Raw genomic sequence first — 15,321 nt, 5'->3', positions numbered from 1 at the left:
CTCTAGAGAGAAAGCCTAGGGAAGCCGTGGACAAACTACGGCCCGCGGGCTGGGTCCGGCCCGTTTGAAATGAATAAAACTAAAAAAAGAAAGACCGTACCCTTTTATGTAATGATGTTTACTTTGAATTTATATTAGTTCACACAAACACTCCATCCATGCTTTTGTTCCGGCCCTCCGGTCCAGTTTATGAACCCATTGTGGCCCTCGAGTCAAAAAGTTTGCCCACCCCTGGCCTAGGGTGTGTTTGGGAAATCTTTTGCTGAAGTCTTGGAGGAATAAAAAAAAAATCAGAGTATTCAATCATGCAGAGAGTTGCATACTCAGATTAGATTAGATTAGATTAGATTAGATGTGTGATTATGGATATCATCAGCAATATCAGCAGAAATTAGAAATAAATATTATATTATCCTGGAAACATCTGTTAAAGGATCTCTTATGTAATAGAGTTTGCCCCTCTGACATACACAGGAAAACTTCAGGGCTCTTGAGAATGTTATACCAGCAGAAAATCTGCCAATTTGTACTAACCAGGTCAGAAAGATAAGATGAAAGAAGACTGTTTAATTTCTAAAATTAACTGACAGAAAACAAGACAATAAAACTCAAAGCTACAAACAGATATTACTGTCCTATGGTCACTGTACCAATGTACCACAAACTTACTAGTAGTATCTTAGAGCAACACAGGTATCATTCAGCTGAATCCAAGGTGTCACAAAGGCTGTGCATCCTCCAGAGGGTCTATGAAAAATCCATTCCCTTGTCTTTTACAGCTTCTATATCTTCATCCTTGCATTTCTTGGTTCATGGCCCATTCCTCCATCTTCAAAGCCAGCAGCATAACATCATTAAATTTCTCTCTGTTCTATCTTCACATCCTCTTCTCCTCTGTGTGTAAAATAAACTGCCTCTCTCTTATAAGGGTACTAGTGATTGCACTGGGCCCACCCAGATAATTTAGAATAATGTCCCCACCTTAAGATCCTCAACTTAATCACATCTGCAAATACTCTTTTACCACATTAGGTACCATGGATTAGATATTTAATATCTTTGGAGTCCATTATTCAGCCTACTGTCATATACTATCCTTTATGAAATTGGAATAAGGATTCCAGGCCTAGAGGTCAGAACCATGAGGCCTAGAGAATTATCCCCAGGACTTGAAACTTATGGAGTTTGCCCTATAGAAATTTCAAGTTGTTTGGTCATAGTAACTACATTTTTTCTTCTCATTTTCTCTTCATTTCAATGGAATGTCTATAATGGTTTTCCTATGCCTATTGCACCATTATACTTTAGAACAGATCATTTATTCTAGTTTCACGATTCATGATGAAAAGGAATTTTACTGCAGGGTAGATTATACTCAGAGCCTCACTCATTTACCTCCAAAGTTATTTAGTTTATTGGACAATTTCAGTTCTTTGTAGTTGTAGTACTTAGGTTCCACTTCCTTGCTGATTATCAGCAGAAGGACTAGAGGCTGCCTGGATTTCTTCACTTGTTTTTTCTGATGCTCTGCCAATAATGGTGGGTCAAGTCCCTCTCAGCATTTGGAATCTTTGACTTTTCCTTCTGCCACATTTTCTGACTGCAACCAGAGAAAGTCTCTGCTTTCTTGGGTTCATATGATTAGATTTTCCCCACCTAAATATTCCTGAAAAATCCTCCTATTTTAAAGTTTGTAACTTAATTATATCTTCAAAATCTCTTTTTCCATGCAGTGCAAGATATTCATAGGTTCCAAGGATTGGGGTACAGGCATCCCTGGGGGGTTCATTCTGTCTATGATAATCTGTTTCATCCCCAAAGATCCACACCTCTCCCAAACACAAAATCTATTTTACTCATCCTAGTTTCATCTTATTAGAACATCAACTCATCATTAATAATCTTACCTAATAATAGACAAACATGCAAATTGACTGTACCTTCACTATGCCCACCATCCAAACGGATGAGTATGCAAATTAACGAAACAAAGATGGCGGTTAATTTGCATACATAGGCGCCCAGCCACATTCAGAGCCTGCAATCAGACCTAAGAGGTCCCCTGCCCAGGCCTAAGGCCTTGAGGAGTTAGGCCTGGGCAGGGGTGGAGCTGGCGATGGTGGGGAGCAGGAACGGAGTTGGTGATCTTGGGGAGCAGGGGCAGAGCCGGCGATCATGTGGAGTAGGAGTGGAGCCAGTGATGGCAGGGAGCAGGGAGGGAGCCAGCGATGGTGGGGGGCAGGGGCAGAGCCAGCAATCACAGGGAACAGGGGCAGAGCCGACGATGACGGGGGGCTGGATGTCCCCTGCCCAGGCCTAACAACTCGTTCAGAGGCATTAGGCCTGGGCAGTGGCAGAGCCATTGATGGCAGGGAGCAGGGAGGGAGCCAGCGATGGCAGGGAGCAGGGGCGAATTCGATGACTGAGGGAGCTGGGGGTTCCCTGCCCAGGCCTAATGACTCAGTCACACGTGTTAGGCCTGTGCAGGGGAGGAGTAGGCAATCCTGGGGAGCTGGTGGTCCCCTGCTCAGGCCTAATGCCTCTGCCACAGGTGTTAGGCCTGGGCAGGGGCGGGGAGCTGGCGATGGCGGGAGCAAGGAGGGAGCCAGCGATCATGGAGAGCAGGGGTGGATCAGATGATTGCGGGAGCTGGGGGTCCCCTGCCCAGGCCTAATGTCTCGGCCAGAGGCATTAGGCCTGGGCAGGGGCTGAGTTGGCAATTGGTGTAAACTACAGAGGAAACACCTTTCTGATTGCTCATTGGCTAAGCTCCCTGTATGCTGCTGGTAATATTCTTAGTAACATGGGTAATAAGAATCCAATAAGGTGATCTAGGGTTTTTTACCACACTCCTGGTGAAAAAAAGAAAAGTTCACTGCTGGAGGGCTAAGAAATGTCATATCCTGCCCTAGCTGGTTTTGCTCAGTGGATAATGCCTCAGCCTGCCCACCGCAGGGTCTGGGTTCAATTCTGACTAAGGGCATGTACCTAGGTTGCAGGCTCCTCCCTGGCCTGGGTCCAGGTCAGGGCTCATGCAGGAGGCAACCAATCATAGTGTTCCTCTCACTTTGATGCTTCTCTCTGTCTTTCCTTTTCTTTTCCACATTCTCTAAAAATCAATGGAAACCTATCCTCAGGTGAGGATAATAAAAGAAAGAAAGAAAGAAATGCCATATCCTATGAAAGATACACCTTGAAAATGCCTAAAGAAAGTTGTCACTTTTTCATGGTGAAGGGACTGGAGTCCGTGTTGATGAAAACACCTTGGTGGCTGTGGTGACTGGCAAGTGGCTGCAACAGTGGGGTGATGGGGCTGGTGCCTTCCCCTGATCAGCCTGGTCACCTCCCACAAAAGGAGACCAGATTGTGGCTTAGGCCCGCTCCCCAAGGGGAGCAGGGAGCAGGGAGTAGGACATCCCCTGAGAGCTCCCAGTATGTTATAGGGAGCAGGCTGGGCTGAGGGACCCCCCTCCAGTGCACAAATTTTTGTGCACCGGGCTTCTAGTTCTATATAATAAAGTGGTAATATGCAAATTGACTGTCACACCCTCACAAGATGGCTGCCTACAACCAGGCCAGCAGGGGGGTTAGTGAGGGACAACCAAATGACTGAACAACAGGCTGTGTGGGGTGACCAGACAGCAGAGGGCCATGAGGGGCAACCAGGTTGGCGGGGGGGGGGGGGGCAGTTGGGGGTGACAAGGCCAGCAGGGGGGCAGTTAGGGGAGGTCAGGCCAGCAGCGGGGTGGCAGTAATGGGCAACCAGGCTGCAAGAGGGTGCAGTTTGGGGCAACCAGGCCGGCGATGGGGGGGGGCAGTTAGGGGCAACTATGCAATCATAGGGGGACAGTTGGGGGTGACTAGGCTGGGAGGTGGGGCAATAAGGGGTGACCAGGCCAGTAGGGGGGTCAGGTAGAGATGACCAGGCTGGCAGGGGGGGTCAGTTACGGGCAATCAGGCCAGCACACACAGGCAGTGAGGGGTGATTAGGCTGGTGGCGGGGGAGCAGTTAGGAGTGACTAGGCAGGCAGGCAGGTGAGCAATTAGGAGCCAGTGGTCCAGGACTTTGAGAGGGATGTCCGACTGCCGGTTTAGGCCCGATCCCTGGGATCAGGCCTAAACCGGCAGTTGGACATCCCCCAAGCGGCCCTGGATTGGAGAGGGTGCAGGCTGGGCTGAGGGGGACTGTTTCCCGCCCCCCCCCCCCGCCCCCCCGGACCCCCTGTGCATGAATTTCTTGCACCAGGCCTCTAGTAAGAAGATAAAAGAATATTAAAGAGTCTACTTTATATAGTTGTTATGAGGATTAATTGGATGAATCTATTTTAAATAGTAAAATGATGTCTTTTAAATACTACATTATCAGTATAAGTAAAGATACTAAATGTTATTTCTTGAATATTCCCCCCCCCCCTTGTTCTCAGTTTAATTAATTTTCTCATTTTTACACCTTTTGCAGTTTCTATTTCAGAGCCTTTCTTTTCTTTGTATAATGACTGAATATGGGATATGATGAAGATGGTAATGATTCTGATGGGATTTTACAGTGTTCTTATCACTGCTTTATACCTCACAGTAAGAGGTAAGTGGTCAGGGTTAGTCATGACTCTAATCTATCATTTTTCCAGCACACATTTATATTCCATTCCCTGTAAGGCCCCACTTTCTGCCTGGTTATTAGTTCAAAGTTCATCCTCTTTACAGAGAGAAAAAATAAGTCTCAAATTATAATTTTTCAAGTTATACATTTATATACTAAGGTTAGTTATAGTATCTCAATGCACAATCACAGAGTGACTCTACTTCTGCTCTGACCTTCAGACTTCTGCTCTGACCTTCAGCTAGTAATACACAAAATCATAGCTGTAATTCTCAGATTTTTCACTGTCCTTCTGCAACATGTAGGTCAATTTTTATATTGGCATCTATATCTCTAGCACCCAAAAATAGTGCAATGCAGGTCTCTCCAAGCTCATGTTGTGACATTGCTGTTCACATTGATTGATTTATCCAGCTCTTATGTGATTCTGTTCACTAAAAATTACTAAAGCATGATTCAACTTTGACATTATTTAATTGTTCACTCTGCCTCCTTGAATTTATTTTACCATTTCTCCACTTTTGTTCAGCCAATAATCCCAAGTAATAGGTAGTAAACTAAAAATTCTTATGATTTTTTTTGGCCAAGATTTTGATATGTATGAGGGCCAATAAGTGTTCAGATATATAGTTTTCCCATAACAACTTCCTATAAGTAAATTTAAATTCATAAAACCATAAGTAATTCCCATTGCTTTCTTGACATAATTTTCTTAAATGAACATAATATTAAATGGACAGTGAGCATCTTATTTGTATCATTAGATGTTAGAAGAAACAATAACAATATGTGGGATTCTAATGAGTAAGTGTGATTTTAGCACACAATTTTACCTATTCTAAATAATTTCTTATAAGAGCAAAATATAGTCAAGGATGTAAAGAATTTACTATTACCATAGATTATATAAAAATTATTTAAGAAAAATTTTCAAATGGCAATGAGAATATGGAAAAAATTAGATGTAAAACAATTTGATCAGGAGAAAAAAAATGGCGACCAGCAGGAAGGTAGGGAGGGAGAGAGTGTGAGAGTGCAAGGAAGTGATAGAGGAGTGTGTGGACGTGTGTGGTGTGTGTGTATGAGCTAGGGACAGTTAGACTCTGCAGGTCTTCTAAGGGGCTGCTAAACCCGGCAGTCTTAGGCGGCGGAGTCCCGCTCCTGGCGCGGACACTCCTGGGCGGCCAGCACAGGCACAGCGACCACGCCATCTTGGGAAACGGAGCTGCTTGAGACTAGGATCCTGGCCTCAGCACCACCCAGTCTGATCTCAGAAGCATACCAGGACCCTGCAGCTACTGGGGACAGAGACCTGCGACCACAGCTACAGACCTTCGGACACCAAAAATTCAGAAATCCCTGAGGCAGATCCATGAGTAACAGAGCCCATTCCCCCTTCCCCCAGGCTTGCGGGCAGCTCCAGAGTAACTAACTGATAGACCTACCCCTTGCCAGGGCCTCAGCGCTGCAGGAACTTTGGCCTGGAAGTGCGCGAGCACCTTGGAACTGATCCTACTCGCACTGCGGGCTTCGGAGCCCTGGACTGGGAGCATAAGCGTGCACAGAACCAGGAACTAATCCTGCGCGCACTGTGGGCTTTGGAGCCCTGGGCTGGGAGCAAAAGCACACACAGCACCAGGAACTAATCCTGTGCGCACTGCTGGCATCGGAGCCCTGGGCTGGGAGCAATCGTGCCAAAGGGAGTTTGTCCGCCTAGCACAGGCCCAAGGACCCTGTTTCTCAGGGCAGGAGGCAGCACCAAGCACCAGTGACTTGACTGTGTTTCTCATCACCTGCGCCTGAGATCCTGATTTCCTGTGCACTCATACTAAGAGCCAGTGAATCCAATTCCTGGTGCAAGGGCACACAGGGACCCTGATTCTCAAGGTGAGGTCGCGCGAAGCAACAGAGACTCTGATACTGGACTCTTGGGGAACTCTGATTCCTGGCGCAAGCTAGGGGGCTCTGCTCTGGTTTTCAACACGCTCCAGGGGGGCTTCTATTTCAGCACAGTGCAGGCAGGGTCCCTAATTCTAAGGGCACGTGCGAGGCCACATTGAGTGTTGGCAACACTGACACAGAGCGAGCCTGGTTCCCACCAACCAACAACAACCACACATCTTAGTGTCAGAGCTCTTCAGTGACACTAGGGTGGTGGGAGCCTCCCACTGCACACGGCCCAGGCCCACGCAACTCGACCTTTGAACCATCAGGAGATAATCAGAAAGAAGAAATGACACAACACCCAGAGGAAAGACAATGAGGAATCACCAAGAAAGGAAATTAATGAAGTTGAAGCATGCAACATGACAGAAAAAGAATTCAGAATAATGGTTGTACAATTCATTCACCGGATGGATGAGAAAATCAACAACCTATGCAAGAATCAGGAAGAAATGAAAAGTGATATAGCTATAATCAAAAACACCATGGAAAGTTTCAACAGCAGACTAGAAGAAGCAGAGGACAGAATTAGTGAGTTAGAAGATAAGGCAGAGAAACAAGCTCAATCTGAACAGCAACTGGAGAAAAAAATTAAAAAACAGGAGGAGAGCCTAAGGGAGTTTTGGGACCACATGAAATGAAGTAACATATGCATAATAGGGCTGCAAGAAGGACAAGAAGAGCAGCAAGGATTAAAAAATCTATATGAAGAAATAATGACAGAAAACTTCCCAGATATGGGGAAGAAAAAAGTTACACAAGTACAGAGAGTCCCAAGCAAGATGAACCCCAAAAGACCCACACCAAGACCTGTCATAATAACAATGGCAAATGTACAAGACAAAGAGAGAATCTTAAAGGCTTCAATCGAGAAACAGAGAGTTACCTACAAAGGATCCCCCATCAGATTATCAAATGATTTCTCAACAGAAACACATCAGGCCAGAAAATAATGGATAGAAATTTACAAAGTGATGCAAAGCAAAGGACTGAATCCAAGAATACTCTATCCAGCAAGGCTATCATTCAAAATTGAAGGGGAAAAAAGAAGCTTCACAGACAAAAAAAGGCTAAGGAAGTTTATCACCACCAAGCCAGCAATGCAAGAAATGCTAAAGGGACTGGTGTAAAAAGAAGAAATAAAAAGCCCAGAAAGAAAACAGCCACAAAAAAATAGAAATGGCTACAAACAAGTACCTTTCAATAATAACTTTAAATGTAAATGGACTAAATGGTCCAATCAAAAGACGTTGAGTGGCTGAGTGGATAAAAAAAACATGACCCATATATTTGCTGTCTACAAGAGACCCACCTCAGGAGAAGGGACTCACACAGACTGAAAGTGAAGGGATGGAAAAATATCTTTCAGGCAGATTGAAATGAAAAAAAAGCTGGGGTAGCAATACTTATATCAGACAAAATAGACCTCAAAGTGAAGGCCATAACAAGAGATAAGGAAGGCCACTTCATAATACTAAAGGGGTCAATACAGCAAGAGGATATAACCCTGATAAACATATATGTGCCCAATGCAGGAGGACCCAAATACATAAGAAAACTCCTGGAAGATATCAAGGGAGAGATCGACAATAATACAATCATAGTAGGGGACTTTAATACACCACTGACATCACTGGATAAATCTTCTAGACAAAAAATCGGCAAAGAAACAGCAACCCTAAATGACTCACTAGATCAGATGGACTTAATTGACATCTTCAGAACACTTCACCCCAAAGCCACAAAATATATGTTCTTCTCAAGTGCTCATGGGACATCTTCAAAAATAGATCACATATTGGGTCACAAACAAAGTCTCCCCAAATTCAAGAAGATTGAAATCATACCAAGCATCTTCTCAGACCACAAGGGTATAATATTAGAAATAAACTACAATAAAAACAACTCAAAATACTCAAACACTTGGAAGCTGAATAGCATGTTATTAAATATTGATTGGGTTACCAATGAGATCAAAGAAGAAATTAAAAACATCCTGGACACTAATGACAATGAAAACACAACGATCCAAAACCTATGGGACACAATGAAAGCAGTCCTGAGAGGGAAGTTTATAGCTCTACAGGCCTATCTCAACAAACAAGAAAAAATGGCAGTAAATCATCTAAATCTACATCTCAAAGAATTAGAAAGAGAGCAACAAGAAAACCCCAGAGTGAGCAGAAGGAAGGAGATAATAAAGATTAGAGCAGAAATCAATGAAATAGAGACCAAAAAAACAATACAGAAAATCAATGAAACCAAGAGCTAGTTCTTTGAAAGGATAAACAAGGTTGACAAACCTCTAGCCAGACTCACCAAGGTACAAAGAGAGAGGACCCAAATAAACAAAATCAGAAATGATAGTGGCGAAATAACAACAGACCCCACAGAAATACAAATGATTGATAAAAAATACTATGGACAACTCTACTCCAACAAACTAGACAACCTGGAGGAAATGGACATATTCCTAGAAAAATACAACATTCCAAAACTTAATCAGGAAGAATTTAAAAATCTCAACAGGCCAATAACTATGGAAGAAATTGAAGCAGTCATCAAAAAGCTTCCAGCAAACAAAAGCCCAGGACCAGGTGGCTTCACAGGGGAGTTTTACCAAACATTCAAGGAAGAACTAAAACCTATCCTCCTCAAAAAATCCTAGGGAAAAAATCCAAGCTCATTCTATGAAGCCAACATCACCCTAATACCAAAACCAGGTAAAGACAACACAATGAAATAGAATTACAGGCCAATATCCCTCATGAACATAGATGCCAAAATCCTCAACAAAATCTTAGCAAATCGGATCCAGCAGTACATCAGAAAGATCATACACCATGACCAAGTAGGATTTACGCCAGGGATGCAAGGATGGTACAATATCCGCAAATCAATAAACCTTATACATCACATAAACAAATTGAAAGAAAAAAAAACACATAGTCTTATCAATTGATGCAGAAAAAGTGTTTGACAAAATTCAACACCCATTTTTGATAGAAACTCTCAGCAAGGTGGGAATAGAAGGATCATACCTCAACATGATAAAAGCTATATATGACAAACCCACAGCCAACATCATACTCAATGGACAAAAACTAAAACCATTTCCCCTAAGAACAGGAACAAGACAGGGATGCCCACTCTCACCACTCCTTTTTGACATAGTACTGGAAGTATTAGCCATTGCAATTAGACAAGAAGAAGAAATAAAAGGCATCCAAATTGGAAAAGAAATAAAACTGTTCTTATTTGCAGATGACATGATATTATACATAAAAACCCTAAAGACTCCATCAAAAAACTATTAGACTTAATAAAAGAATTCAGCAATGTAGCAGGATACAGAATTAATGCCAAGAAATCTATGGCATTTCTATACACCAATAGTGAACTTGCAGAAAGAAAGGCTAAAATAGCAATCCCATTTACCATCACACCAAAAAAATTAAGCTACTAGGAATAAACTTAACTAAAGAGGTAAATGACCTCTACTCAGAAAACTACAGGACTTTGAAAAAAGAGATAGAGGAAGACATAAAGAAATGGAAGAATCTACCACGTTCTTGGATTGGTAGAATCAACATCATTAAAATGTCCGTATTACCCAAAGCAATCTATAAATTCAACGCACTTCCCATTAAAATACCAACAGCATATTTCACAGACCTAGAACGAACTCTCCAAAAATTCATCTGGAATAAAAAAAGACCCCGAATAGCTGCAGCGATCCTGAGAAAGAACCAAGTAGGTGGGATCTCAATACCAGATATCAAGCTGTATTACAAAGCCACTGTTCTCAAAACTGCCTGGTACTGGCACAAGAACAGACATATAGATCAATGGAATAGAATAGAGAGCCCAGAAATCAGCCCCAACCAATACGCTCAATTATTATTTGACAAAGGAGGCAAGAACATACAATGGAGTCAAGATAGTCTCTTCAATAAATGGTGTTGGGAAAATTGGACAGATACATGCAAGAAAATGAATCTAGACCACCAACTTAAACCATACACAAAAATAAACTCAAAATGGATAATGGACTTAAATATAGGACGGGAAACCATAAAAATACTAGAAGAATCCAAAGGCAAAAAAATCTCAGAAATATGCTGAAGCAATTTCTTCACTGATACAGCTCCTAGGGCATTGGAAACTAAAGAGAAAATAAACAAATGGGACTACATCAAAATAAAAAGTTTCTGCACAGCAAAAGAAACCATCAACAAAACAACAAGAAAGCCCACCACATGGGAGAACATATTTGCCAATGTTATCACTGATAAGGGTTTAACCTCCAACATTTATAGGGAACTCATACAACTCAACAAAAGGAAGATAAACAATCCAATCAAAAAATGGGCAAAGGACCTAAATAGATACCTATTATAAGAGGACATTCAGAAAGCCAAGAGGCATATGAAAACATGCTCAAAGTCGCTAATCATCTGAGAGATTCAAATCAAAACAACAATGAGGTACCATTTCACACCTGTCAGAATGGCTATCATCAACAAATCAACAAACGATAAGTGCTGGAGAGGATGTGGAGAAAAAGGAACACTCCTGCACTGCTGGTGGGAATGCAGACTGGTGCAGCCACTGTGGAGAACAGTATGGAGTTTCCTCAAAAAACTAAAAATGGAACTCCCATTTGACCCTGTGATCCCACTTCTAGGAATATATCCCAAGAAAACAGAAACACCAATCAGAAAGGATATATGCACCCCTATGTTCATAGCAGCACAATTCACCATAGCTAAGATCTGGAAACAGCCTAAGTGCCCATCAGTAGATGAATGGATTAGAAAACCGTGGTACATCTACACGATGGAATACTATGCTGATGTAAAAAAGAATGAACTCTTACCATTTACAACAGCATGGATGGAACTGGAGAGCATCATGCTAAGTGAAATAAGCTAGTCAATGAAGGAAAAATACCACATGATCTCACTCATTTATGGATAAGAAAGACCATTATACACTTATGAACAAAAATAGATACAGAGGCAGAGCTGCCTCGAACAGGCTGTCAAACTACAGCAGGAAAGCCGGGGAGGGTTGGGGGGCAAAAAGGGGGTGGGTAAGAGATCAACCGAAGGACTTGTATGCATGCATATAAGCATAACCAATGGACATAAGGCACTGGGGGGTAGAGGAGGCCAGGGTATTGTCAAGGGCGGGGAAAAAAGAAGGAGACATATGTACTACTCTCTGTAATACTTTAAGCAATAAAATAAAAAAGAATCCACAGTGAGTTGCAGACCCCTGGGTCCCTGACCCCTAACACACCTGCAGCAAGTTGCCTAGTCAGACTTTATAACCTGATTCTTAATGTCTCTATTAATTTCACTTCTAATTCTGTCAATACATAAACATTTATTTTATTTTAAAAAAAAGAATGGAATCATTTCATTTGCAACAATATAGAAGGAACTAGAGAGTATAATGTTAAGGCAAAAATAGGTTTACAGTTGTTCCTATGGAAAATAATATAATAATTAATAAATAATAATACAAGAGTAAACTGCTTCATGTGCTCACATCTGTAAACCTACTTTGCCCCACCCTGTATGTGAGACAGTAAAAGACAAATACCATATATTTTCATTTATATTTGCAATCTTAAAACAAAAAATAAATGAATAAACAAAACAAACTGAAATAGACCCATAGATTCAGAGTACAGGTGATGGTTTCCAAAGGGGAGGAAGTTGAAAGGATGGTTGAGGGGAAAAAAGAATTAGTATGGGGTGACACTTAGTACCTATTAAAACTCTCCAAGTGATTTCAAAAAAAGAAAAACAGTAAAAATTTATTAACTCATCCACTTTCAATAGATTAGGAATTTGGACAAATTTTAGCTGAGTTTTATGTCTCTGGGTTTGTCATTAAATCCTATATAACAAAAGGGTAATATGCATATTGACCCTAACAGCAGAACGACTGGGAATGACTGGTCACTTTGACACACACTGACCACCAGGGGGCAGACGCTCAATGCAGGAGCTGCCCCTGGTGGTCAGTGCGCTCCCACAGGGGGAGCTCTGCTCAGCCACAAGCCAGGCTCATGGCTGCCAGCACAGTGGTGGTGGCAGGAGCCTCTCCCACCTCTTCAGCAACGCTAAGGATGTTCGACTGCAGCTTAGGTCTGCTCCCTGCTGGCAAGTGGACATCCCCTGAGTTCTCCCAGGCTGCCAGAGGGATGTCTGACTGCCAGCTTAGGCCCGATCCCCAGGGGAGCGAGCCTAAGCCAGCAGGTGGACATCCTCTGAGGGGTCCCAGATTGAGAGAGGGCACAGGCCGGGCTGAGGGACCTCCCCGAGTGCATAACTTTTTGTGCACCAGGCCTCTAGTAAGTAAATAAATGAATAAATAATTAAATAAATTATTAAAATGTTGACATTTTTATAGAATTGGAAATATGAGTATTGGTTGTATCTCTGAGGATACTAATAAATTTTTAATTTTTAGGTGAAATAATATTATTGTGACTACGTTAGAGAAGATCTGCTCTTAGAGATGTGAGATATGTACTAAAATATTTAGGAATGAAATGCTATCAGGTCTAGGATTTGCTTCAAAATAACATGTCAAGGATGTGAAATGGGCAATTACATACCTTAAAACAAACCTGTCAGTTAGGTGATATTTATTAAAGCTGGTAATGGGAACATAAATTATACTAATATTTCTATTTTTTATATGATGGTGTCCTCTTTTATTCCTATGTTCCACCCAGGTAAGTCAGTGCTTGTGTCTCTTCTATTCATGGAATTTCCAGGCTACCTTTTTCTCTACAAACTCAGCAGGGTCCAAGAAAAGTTATAATTTTGTTGATTATCCAGCTTTTCTTTGGTGTTAGGCTTGGAGCAACACTCTAAATTTATTGATCCCAAGCAGAAGTTAAAAATGTAATTTAACACTGAATTTGGATGGGAGGAAATTGTACATTTTGAATATATATATATATATACTGAGTGGCCAGACTATTATGACCACCTGATGTTTGAAGGCAAATTAGCTATAATTTCACGCTGAAGTTGCTAGAGGGCCAGTCCATTATACATAGGGAAGCAGGTTGTTTATCACGACAGTAGAAGTGATTTTTTTTTCTGAAGATATGGGTAAACAATGTGATTTAACAGCCTTTGAATGTGGGATATAGTTGAACGTGAGTGGCCAGATTATTATGATCACCTGACGTTTTTAGGCAAATTGGCTGTACACTGCATCGTATAGGATATGGCAGCCAAAGGCCTGTTCGAATACCTTTTCTGTCTGCAGTTACCAAGATAAAACGTTTCCAATTCACACAGAAACACAATGATTGTACAGTCGAGCATTGGAAAAAAGTCATGTGGTCTGATGAATCACGTTTCTAGTTGCATCATGCAGATGGCAGAGTGAGAATTTGGCGGATACAGCATGAAAGCATGCACCCCACATGCATGAGTACAACCCTTCAAGCCGGTGGGGGCAGTGTTATGGTTTGGGGCATGTTTTCCTGGCATGATTTGGGCCCTTTACTTCGTGTGGAACAACGTCTGAATAGCACAACATACCTAAGTATTGTTGCTGATCAAGTTCATCCTATCATGTTGATGGCATATCCCAATGGAGATGGCTTCTTCCAACAAGACAATGCACCATACCATAGTGCTCGTATTGTGCAGGAGTGGTTTCAAGAACATGAGGGATACTTTATCTTGCTTAGGTGGCCTCCACAATCACCAGATCTCAATCCAATTCAGCATTTATGGGACGAAGTTAAAAGAGCCATCAGGCAGCTGGTTCCACAACCATCAAATCTCACAGAACTGGACAGTGCTATTCATCAGGCATGGTGTCAGATTCCTCACATCACCTTTCAACATCTCGTGGAGTCAATGCCAAGAAGAATTGCCTCAGTATTGAATGCAAAAGGTGGCCCAATGAAGTACTGATGGGGTGGTCATAATAATCTGGCCACTCACATTCAAATATATCCCATGTTCAAAGGCTGTTAAATTGCATTGTTTAGCGATTTCTTCAGAAAAAAATCACTTCTACTGTCATGGTAAACAACCTTCTTCCCTATTTATAATGGTCTGGCCCTCTAGCAACTTCAGCGTGAAATTATAGCTAATTTGCCTGAAAACACCAGGTGGTCATAATAATCTGGACACTCAGTATATAGATAGATAATAGATGATACATAGATAGATAGATAGATAGATATACAGATATATAGATATATAGATATTATTGATTTCAGAGAGTAAGGGAGAGGGAGAGAGATAGAAACTCCAATGATGAAAGAGAATCATTGATCAGCTGCTTCCTGGGGATTGAGCCTGCAACTTGGACATGTGCCCTGACTGGGAATGGAACTCATGACCTCCCGGTTCCTAGGTCAATGCTCAACCACTGAACAACACCAGCCTGGCCATCATTCTTCTTCTTTATGGTTATGCCTATGTGACCAACCTAAGAAATAACTGAAGATCATATAAACCCTCCTACATTGTTTAGAGCAGTTTTCCCATCAACCATGATGAAACTCTGGCTCTAAACAGAGAGTGAAAGCAGGAGTTCTCATTACCTTATGCTGCAGATGGAGACAACAGCACATGAAGCCACTTCTTTGCAAGATGAAGCTTGTTCTTCCTAGCAGTGCAGTCCCACACTCAGAACTAGAGAATAACAATAGTAGAGCTGATAGGATTTGGAATACTCCCAATACCCTTCCCAATAGCCCCAACTGAGAAAACTTCATTACTCTG

The sequence above is a fragment of the Myotis yumanensis genome, unplaced genomic scaffold (assembly GCF_028538775.1).
Source record: "Myotis yumanensis isolate MYYU_CA2020_CCGP unplaced genomic scaffold, mMyoYum1.0.hap1 SCAF_2, whole genome shotgun sequence".
Taxonomy (NCBI): domain Eukaryota; kingdom Metazoa; phylum Chordata; class Mammalia; order Chiroptera; family Vespertilionidae; genus Myotis; species Myotis yumanensis.
Note: the sequence above shows the minus strand (reverse complement) of the source record.